The following is a 9909-nucleotide window of genomic DNA, read 5'->3' on the forward strand; positions in this document are numbered from 1 at the left end:
AGACCCACCTCTTAATGGGACGAATGTCAAAGAACTGGGGGACCATGTTATAAACCCAACACAGATCTCCAATCCATTGATCCTCCCACTCCTTTTTTTAACATTCACTTTTTAAAAAATAAATTTGTTTATTTTATTTATTTATTTTTGGCTGCATTTGGTCTTCGTTGCTGCGCACGGGCTTTTCTCTAGTTGCGGCTAGTGAAGGCTACTCTTCAGTTGCGGTGCACAGCCTTCTCATTGCGGTGGCTTCTCTTGTTGTGAAGCACGGGCTATAGGAGTGTGGACTCAGTAGTTGTGGCTCTGCGGCTCGTGGAATCTTCCCAGACCAGGGCTCGAACACGTGTCCCCTGAGTTGGCAGGCAGATTCTTAACCACTGCGCCACCAGGGATGCCCGATCCTCCCACTTTTCTCATTGCCAACTCAAGTTCCTTGCTTTAAATTAAACTCCTTTCTGGAATCATCAAGTTCTTCTCTTCTGGATCATTTCCAACAGCAAACAAGCATAATCTAGTGTTAAAAATAAATGGTATATTCTCATCTCTGCTCATAAAAGTGATCCAAAGCCATGGGGTTTTCAGTACTGTTATGCCTTAAAGGAAAGGACAGTTAAAATGTCCTTTTGGTTTAAGAAAGAATGCTTACAAATAGTTATACCTTTTGGAAAACAGATTTCTACCAATGAGGAAAACTATTATGACAATGAATCGGACTTGAAGCTTTTTTGTAAAGGGATCGTTATGAGGAAATAATAACAATCTCTGAAATCTAAATGTCTAGCTTTTTGCTTCATTGCAGCCAAGAAAGCAAGATGGGTCACCCGCAGCTCCACTGGAGCCATCGGAGAAAATTCGGCAAGGTTCTCATTCTTGCCACGTCTGCTCAAACCGGCCTGGTCTGATCTGGAAATACGGCCTCAATATGTGCCACCAGTGTTTCTGCTAGTACGCGAAGGATATCGGCTTCATAAATGAAGCTGGACTAAGTGAACTTCCTTGAATGTGTCATCGAGGACATCTACCCTATGCAGAAACAATGCAAGCTCTTTGTATATAAAATGAAAATGTTAAAACTTCCCTCAAAATAATAAATAAATGTCTTAAAAGACTCCTTTTGCATGAAGTACATTCTTCAGAATTTTCCTTATTGAGAGCTTTGGGAGGTAAACTCTCAGTTTGTCTAAAAATGTCTTTATTTTGCCCTATCTCCTGAAAGATGTTTTTACTGGATATAGAATTCTATGTCAGGTAGTTCATTTCCATCATCACCCAGTGTCTTCCTCTGAATTCCCTTGTTGCTATGAGAAGCCACCTCTCTGTCTGCCACTTCCTTGAAGGTAATTTCCCTTTCCTCTCCAGCTGCATTTAGGAGTTCTTTCCCTGACTTTGGTGCTCTGATGTTTCGATGCGGTGTATCTAGGTGTGGTGTATTTATTTTTTCTGGCTGAGGTTCACAGAGCTTCTTCACTACATGATTTCTCTTTCATCAGTTTAGAAATTTCACAGCCATTATCTCTTCAAATATCGCCTCTGCTCCGTTCCATCTCTCCTCTTTCTGGGACTCCAACAGATTCATGCTGGATGGACCTTCTCATTCGAGCCTCCATATTTCCTAACCTTTCTTTCATGTTTTCCATCTCTATGTCCTTCCAGGCAATATTCAGGTTAATTTATTCACATTTATCTTTTAGTTCACTAACTCTGTCTTTAACTGTTTATAATCTCCTCTTAAAGCTGTATACTGAGTTTTAAATTTAGTTAAAATTAAAATTCAATTAACATTTTTACTAAATTAAAACTTATTTTAGAACTTCCATTTGGAAATTCTTCTCAAGCTGCTTGATTATTCATTATAGTTTTTGTAGTTTCTGCACATATTTTCAAACTTGCCTTTTATTACTATATTGAACATAGGCATTTTATAATCTGTTTGATAATTTCATTATTTGAAATGTGCTATCTGTGGTTACTGCTGGCTTGCTGCCATGATTTCTCATTATCTTTCTGTTTAATTACCTTTTTTAACTTAGAGGTGCTTGTTAGCCTTGGCATTGTATTTATGGAAAACTCTGAGGCCTAAGAAGAAAGTGAGTACCTGCAGAGAGAATCTCTGTTTGCTTCTACCAGGCACCTATAGAATTACAAACCTGAGTTCATTCTATATTTAATGCCTACTGAGGTTTCTTGGACCACCCTGACTGTATGAATTTGAGCTGCAACTCATGTGAGGACCAGCTTCTTGTTCTAAATTTCCAGCATCTCTTTCTCTATCTCTGTCTCTGTGTCTCTGCCTCTGTATCTCTCTCTCTGTCTTTCTGTCTCTGTCTCCATCTCTGTCTCTGTCTCTGTCTCTGTCTCTGTCTCTCTCTCTCTCTCACACACACACACACACACACACACACACACACACACACACACACAAACTTCGCTTTGCCCCCAGATTCGAAGCTGTCAATTTTCTTCACTATCCTCTAAAGACAGAGCGTATCTCTACTTCATCCCTACACGGGGGGTTTAACCTTTCAATGCCTAAGCTTTGTAGAGGGTTGGTCTCTTATTAGGGGTCTCCTCCTGGGTGGGCTCTGTGCTTTATATCTGTTCTCTACATCTCAAAGATTACATATTAGTTTCCTAGGGCTGCCATAAAAAATATCGCTAACTTGGTGGCTTAAAAAAACAGAAATTTATTCTCTCACAGTTCTGGAGTCTAGAAGCTCAAAATCAAGCAGACTGTTCTCTGCACAGTCAGCAGGCCATGGTCTCTCCAAAGATGCTAGGGAAGGGCTCTTTCTTGCCTTTTCCTAGCTTCTGGTGGTTGCTGGCTTTCCTCAGCTTACGGATGCATCACTTTAATCTCTGCTTCCATTGTCACGTGACCTTCTCTCCTATGTTTCTCTGTGTCCAAATTTCCCTCTTCTTATAAGGACAACAGTCATTGGATTAGGTGACTGGTGTCACCAACCTAATCTAGTATGACCTTATCTTAACTAATTTCATCTGCAAATACCCTATATCTAAATAAAGTCACATTCTGAGGTTCTGAGTGGATATGAATTGGTGGGGGGGCACTATTCAACATGGCATAGGCTATAAAATCCCAAATCCAAGTTTTCTTGGTTCACCAAATGCCTTGATCAAAAGCAACGTGCAGTGCTCCACTTGTCCCACTGGGCTCCTGTCTTATTTAGTCCCTGTTTTCTTACTAGATCATCAATGATCTTAGAAAACACTTCTTTAGAAAATAGTTTATCCTGGATTTTTAACCATTTTCAGCAGGAAATTCTATGTAGGAATCTAGCTCACCATATTACATTTCCATTCATTTTATGAAGCTACAACGTGATAAGAATAGCTCAAGAAAATTAATAAATTATACGTCTATTTCTCTTACGAGCATGTGCAAAAGTCCCAACAAAATATTAGCTAATGAAATTCAACAGTTTATTTTTGTAAATGCATCCTTATTACATGGGTTTAACAGAGAAATCCAAGGATGTCTCAACATCCCACTTTCATTTTCAATGGTAATTCAACACATTCATGGACAAAGAGAGAAAAATTGCATGATCATCTCATGCAATGTGATTTTTTTAAAAATAAATTTATTTATTTATTTATTTATATTTTTGGCTGCGTTGGGTCTTTGTTGCTGCGCACAGGCTTCCTCTAGCTGTGGCGAGGCGGGGTTACTCTTCGTAGTGGTGTGCAAGCTTCTCATTGTGGTGGCTTCTCTTGTTGTGGAGCATGGGTTCCAGGAACATGGGCTTCAGTAGTCAATGTGAATTTTATAACATTCAACAATTAATTACAATTTTTAAATGGCTTCCAGCCATCATGGAATAACAGCTATTGGACTTGCCCACCTGCCAAAGGGGGAAAAATCCAGAAAAGTAAACAAAACATTGGAAGCAACTATTTTCAGACATTGGACAAAGGACAGCACAGGACTGTGATCCCTGAGAGAAAGGAAGCAAATTACATAAAGCCTATGATTGCCCTGGTTTTCCCTGGTTCTCCAAATGGAGGCATTTCCAGACTTCAGTGTAGGGAAGAGGGTCCAATTAGAGTGTGGTGGTCTTGATGAGTTTAGAAGACAGAAGTCAGAGTTTGGGGAGGCTGATGTATTTGGAATTTTCAGATAAAAGTACTAGAGGAAAAGGATCAATTCAGGGAAAGAGTTCCAGAAATCTACAATAGGATCCCCCTAAGTTTTAGTAAATACTCAGTTGTGCTTACATAGAATAAAATTCAATGAGGCTGGATAAAGAAAAGCTATTGGGAAACTGTAATCTAGAAATTCCCAGAGCTCATGTAGGACTGGGGGAGGGTCAAGATCCAATAGCTAAGTGGTGAGACATATTGAACACTGTCACATTCAGTAGGGCTGGACTAACCCCAGAGTAAAGACCACTTTAGACTGATGCTTACAAAGTTTTAAAACAAACCTGAAAAGAATCAAGCTGATCCACAAGAAACTTAACTGACTTCCAAAACCAACTTTAATACTATTTAGAGGAGGATAATGAAATCCAAGCACTTATGTCCTGCAACAAAAACAAAACAAAAAAAAATCCCAGACCTGCAGTGAACCAGGAAAAATCTGGAGGGAAAAAATCAGTCAAAACAGAATCAGAAAGGACAGAAATCATGGAATTAATAGACATGGACTTAGAACAACTATAATAAATATACTCATGGATTTATAGAAAACATCAACACAGTGAGCAAAGAAATGGAAGACATAAAAAAGAATCAAATGGAATTTTAAGAGATGAAAACTCAGTATACGAAATGAAAATTTTACTAGATGAGGTTAACAGTGGGTTAGACACTGAGGAAGAAAAGATACGTGAACATGAAAACAGAGTAATAGAAACTATCCAAATTGAAGCAGAGAGAAAAAACATTGAAAAAAAATTAACAAGCCTCATTGATCTCTGGGAAAATATCAAGCAGTCTAACAACTGTATAATTGGAGACACGCACAAAGGGTAAGCACACACACAAAAGTATTGAAATAAATAATGGCTGAAATTTTTCCAAATGTTTTGAAAACTATAAACCCACAGGTCCAAAATACTCAACAAATCCCAAGCAGGAGAAACACAAAATAAACTACTTCAAAACATATAATAATCTAGTTCCTGAAAATTTATGATCAAAAGAAAGTATTAAAAACAGCCAGGGGGGTTCCCTGGTGGCGCAGTGGTTGAGAGTCCGCCTGCTGATGCAGGGGACGTGGGTTCGTGCCCGGGTCCGGGAAGATCCCACATGCCGCGGAGCAGCTGGGCCCGTGAGCCATGGCCGCTGAGCCTGCGTGTCCAGAGGCTGTGCTCCACAGTGGGAGAGGCCACACCAGTGAGGGGCCCGCGTACCACACACACACACAAAAAAAAACAGCCAGAAAGGGCTTCCCTGGTGGCACAGTTGTTGAGAGTCCATCTGCCAATGCAGGGGACATGGGTTCGTGCCCCGGTCCAGGAAGATCCCACATGCCGCAGAGCGGCTGGGCCCGTGAGCCATGGCCGCTGAGCCTGCACGTCCAGAGCCTGTGCTCTGCAACGGGAGAGGCCACAACAGTGAGAGGTCCGTGTACCGCAAAAAAAAAATAAAAATAAAAATCAGCCAGAAAAAAAGACGCATGCGTATCAGGAAACAAAGATAAGAATTTTTGCTGATTTCTCATCATAAACAATGTAAATCATAATAAATGGAATGACATCCTTAAATTTCTAAAAGGAAAACATTTTCAACCTGCAGTGAAAATATCCTCCAAAAAGTGAAGGTGAAATAAAGACAACAACAGACATATAAAATCTGAGATAATTTTTCACTAGCATATCTGCAATACAAGGAATATTAAAATAAGTTATTTAGAATGAATGAAACACATCTGATGAGAACTTGGGTGTACACAAAGGAATAAAGAGAACTGAGGGTAATCCTAAAAGACTTTTTTCATGCTTGAATTTCTTTAAAATATAATTGTATACATTTTTAAAATCAGCAATGTACTGTAGAGTTTAAAACATATGTGTAAGTAAAACATACAACAACAACAGCACAAAGGGTGGGAGGGAGAACAGGAAATACACTGTTGTAAGGTTCTTATATGTGAGATAGTATATTTTTGAGGGTAAACTATGATAATCTAAAAATGCATACTACAAACTCAAGAGAATACACATTAAAAATCATAGAGGGACTTCCCTGGAGGTCCAGTAGTTAAGACTCCATGCTTCCAATGCAGGGGGCACGGGTTCAATCCCTGGTGGGGGAACTAAGATCTCGCATGCTGCATGGCGTGGCCAAAAAAAAAAAAAATCACAGAGATATAGTTAGTTAGCTAAGAGTGGAGATAAAATGGAATTCTGAAACATGTTTGTTTAATACAAAAGAAAGCAAAAAGGAAGAGAAATAAAACAAAGGTAAGATGGGACAAATATAAAACAAATAGCAAGATGGTAGATTTAAAACCAAAATGTCAATAATTACATTAAATGGAAATATTCTAAACACTTAAATTACAATGCAGAGATTGTTAGACTGTATAAAAAAGTAAGACCCAACTACAGGCTGTCTCAAGAGATGAATTTTAATATAAAAACAAAAATAAACTAGGGACTTCCCTGGTGGTCCAGTGGTAAAGAATCCTCCTGCCAATGCAGGGGACACAGTTTTGATCCCTGGTCAGGGAACTAAGATCCCACATGCTGTGGGGCAACTAAGCCTGCACGCCACAACTACTGAGCTTGTGCGCCTCAGTGAGAGAGCCCGCATGCAACAAACTACAGAGCCCATGTGCCCTGGAGCCCATGCACCACAACTAGAGAGAGAAAAACCCACATGCCACAACTAGAGAGAAACCTGCATGTTGCAATGAAAGATCCCACATGCCTCAATGGAGAACAGCATGCCGCAACTAAGACCTGACACAGCCAAATAAATAAATAAATATTTTAAAAAATAAACTAAATGTAAAAGCCTGGAAGGGAGGAGAAGAACCAATGAATTAGAAGGAAAAAACAGAAATAAGTGAAATGAAATTGTTTTCTTAATTTCTCTTTCTGTTAGCGTATTGTTAGCATATAGAAATGCAGTAGGTTTTGTTTTTGTTTTTTTTTGGTAGTGCCGTGCGGCTTGTGGGATCTTACTTCCCCAACCAGGGATCAAATCTGGGCCTTGGCAGTGAAAGCACAGAGTCCTACCACTGGACCTCCAGGGAATCCCCTAAATGCAACAGATTTTTGTATGTTGATTTTGTACCCCACAAGATTACTGTATTTATTATTTCTTTTTTCTAGAAAATTAAAAAATATCCCACTTTATTATCAGGAAGCTAAAGTTAAAACTCCTTGCATCTTCACAGAAATGTTTTCACTGAAATATATATTTTCCCCATTTTATTTGATTTCTTTTTTATTGAGGTCTATTGATTTACATGTTATATAAGTTTCAGATGTACATCATAGTGATTCATGATTTTTTTTTTTTGCGGTACGTGGGCCTCCCACCGTTGCGGCCTCTCCCGTCGCGGAGCACAGGCTCCGGATGCACAGGCTCAGCAGCCATGGCTCACGGGCCCAGCCGCTCCGCGGCATATGGGATCCTCCCGGACCGGGGCACGAACCCGTATCCCCTGCATCGGCAGGCGGACTCTCAACCACTGCGCCACCAGGGAGGCCCGTGATTCATGATTTTAAAGGTTATACTCTATTTATAGTTATTATAAAATATTGGCTATAGTCCCTGTACAATAGATCCTTGTAGATTATTTACTTTATACATAGTAGTTTGTACCTCTTAATCCCCTACACTTATCTTGTTCCTCCCTATTTGTTTATTATTTCTAATATTTTTTGGTGGGGTCTTTAGGGTTTTCTATATATAAAATCATGTCATCTGCAAATAGTGGCAGTTTTACTTCTTCCTTTCCAATTTGGATGCCTTTCATTTCTTTTTCTTGCCTAATTGCTCTGGCTAGGTTTTCCAATACTGTGCTGAATAAGAGTGGCGAGAGTGGGCATCCTTGTCTTGTTTCTGATTTTAGAGGTAATGCTTTCAGTTTTTCACCATTGAGTATGATGTTAGCTGTGGGCTCATCATATATGCCTTTATTATATTGAGGTACATTCCTTCTATGCTCACTTTATTGAGAGTTTTTTTTTGTATCATAAATGGGTGTTGAATCTTGTCAAATGCTTTTTCGGCATCTATTGAGATAATCATATGGTCTTTATCCTTCATTTTGTTAATGTGGTGTATCATATTGATTGATTTGTGGACATTGAACCATCCTTCCCTCCCTGGGATAAGTCCCACTCGATCATGGTGTATGATCCTTTTAATGTATTATTGTATTGGTTTTCTAGTGTTTTGTTGAGGATTTTTCAATCTGTGTTCATCAGAGATATCGGCCTGTAATTTTCTTTTTTTGTGTTGTCTTTGTCTGGTTTTGGAATCAGGGTGATGTTGGCCTTATAAAATGAGTTAGGAAGCATTTCCGCCTCTTCAGTTTTTTGGAGTAGTTTGAGATGAATAGGTATTAAATATTCTTTGAATGTTTGGTAGCATTTACCTTTGAAGCCATCTGGTCCTGGACTTTTGTTTGGGGGGAGCTTTTTGATTACTGTTTAAATCTCTGCAATAGTGATCAGCCTATTCAGATTTTCTATTTTTTTGTGATTCAGTCTTGGAAGGATGTATGATTCCAATGATTTGTCCATTTCTTCTAGGCTGTCTATTTTGTTGGCATATAGCTATTCATAATATTCTCTCATAATCCTTTGTATTTCTGAGGTATCCATTAGTTCTCCTCTTTCGTTTCTGATTTTATTTATCAGAGTCTTCTCTCTTTTTTTCTTAGTGAGCCTAGATAGATCTTTGTCAACTTTGTTTGTCTTTCCCAAGAGCCATCTCTTAGTTTCACTGGTGTTTTCTATTATCTTTTTGTCTCTACTTCATTTATTTCTGCTCTGCTCTTAATTATTTCCTTCCTTCTAGTGACTTCGGGTTTTGTTTATTCTTCTTTTTCTAGTTACTTTAAGTACAAAGTTAGATTGTTTATTTGAGATTTTTCTGTGTCTTGAGGTAGACCTATACTGCTATAAACTATGTTTTTACTGCACCCCATAGATTTTTTTTGAATTCCTTTATTTATTTATTTATTTATTTATTTATTTATTTATTTATTTATTTATTTATGGCTGTGTCGGGTCTTAGAGGCAACATATGGGATTTTCATTGCAGTGCGTGGGCTTTTTGTTGCGGCACTCAGGCTTCTATCTAGTTGTGGCATGAGGGTTTCTTTTCTCTAGTTGTGGCACACAGGCTCCAGTGCGTGTGGGCTCTGTAGTTTGCAGAACATGGGTTTTCTAGTTGAGGAGCCTGGGCTCAGTAGTTGCAGCGCATGGACTTAGTTGCCCTGCTGCACGTGGGATTTTAGTTCCCCGACCAGGGATCAACATGTGTCCCCTGCTTTGGAAGACAGATTCTTTACCACTGGCCCACAAGGGAAATCCCACCCCATAGATTTAAAAAAAAATTTTTTTATTGGAGTATAATTGCTTTACAATGTGTTGGTTTCTGCTGTACAATGAAGTGAATCAGCTATATATATACATATATCCCCTCCCTCTTGGACCTCCCTCCCACCCCCCATCCCACCCATCTAGGTCATCACAGAGCACTGAGCTGAGCTCCCTGTGCTATACAGCAGGTTCCCACTAGCTATCTATTTTACACATGGTAGTGTGTATATGTCAAAGACCCTGAATAGCCAAAGCAATCTTCAGAAAGAAAATCAGAGCTGGAGGAATCAGGTTCCCCAACTTCAGACTATACTACAAAGCTACAGTAATCAAGACAGTGTGGTATTGGCACAAAAACAGAAATATAGATCAATGGCAC

The sequence above is a fragment of the Mesoplodon bidens genome (assembly GCF_964165515.1).
Source record: "Mesoplodon bidens genome assembly, chromosome: 11".
Classification (NCBI taxonomy): Eukaryota; Metazoa; Chordata; class Mammalia; order Artiodactyla; family Ziphiidae; genus Mesoplodon; species Mesoplodon bidens.